The sequence below is a fragment of the Drosophila willistoni genome (genome assembly GCF_018902025.1).
Source record: "Drosophila willistoni isolate 14030-0811.24 chromosome 2L unlocalized genomic scaffold, UCI_dwil_1.1 Seg72.1, whole genome shotgun sequence".
NCBI classification, from domain to species: Eukaryota; Metazoa; Arthropoda; class Insecta; order Diptera; family Drosophilidae; genus Drosophila; species Drosophila willistoni.
In genome coordinates, this window is record NW_025814049.1 from 1,493,948 (window position 1) to 1,494,230 (window position 283).

A 283-nucleotide genomic window follows, 5' to 3' on the forward strand; every position below is an offset into this window, starting at 1 on the left:
GATGATAATGATGATGATATATAATATATATATATATATATATCTGTTGTGTGTATATATAACTCGTATATTATATACTATTATTATTATTTCACTTTGCTTTCGATTATGTTGTATTAAATTTTTGTATGTGTTATTCCTTATTATTTGATTATTAATTATATTGATGTATACAGGGCGTATGCGTAACTTTTTTTTGTTTTGTTTTGTTTATTTTTTGCGATTTATGGTTTAACAATTTTATTTTTTATGTTTTGTAAATATATTTTAAACGATTTTTATG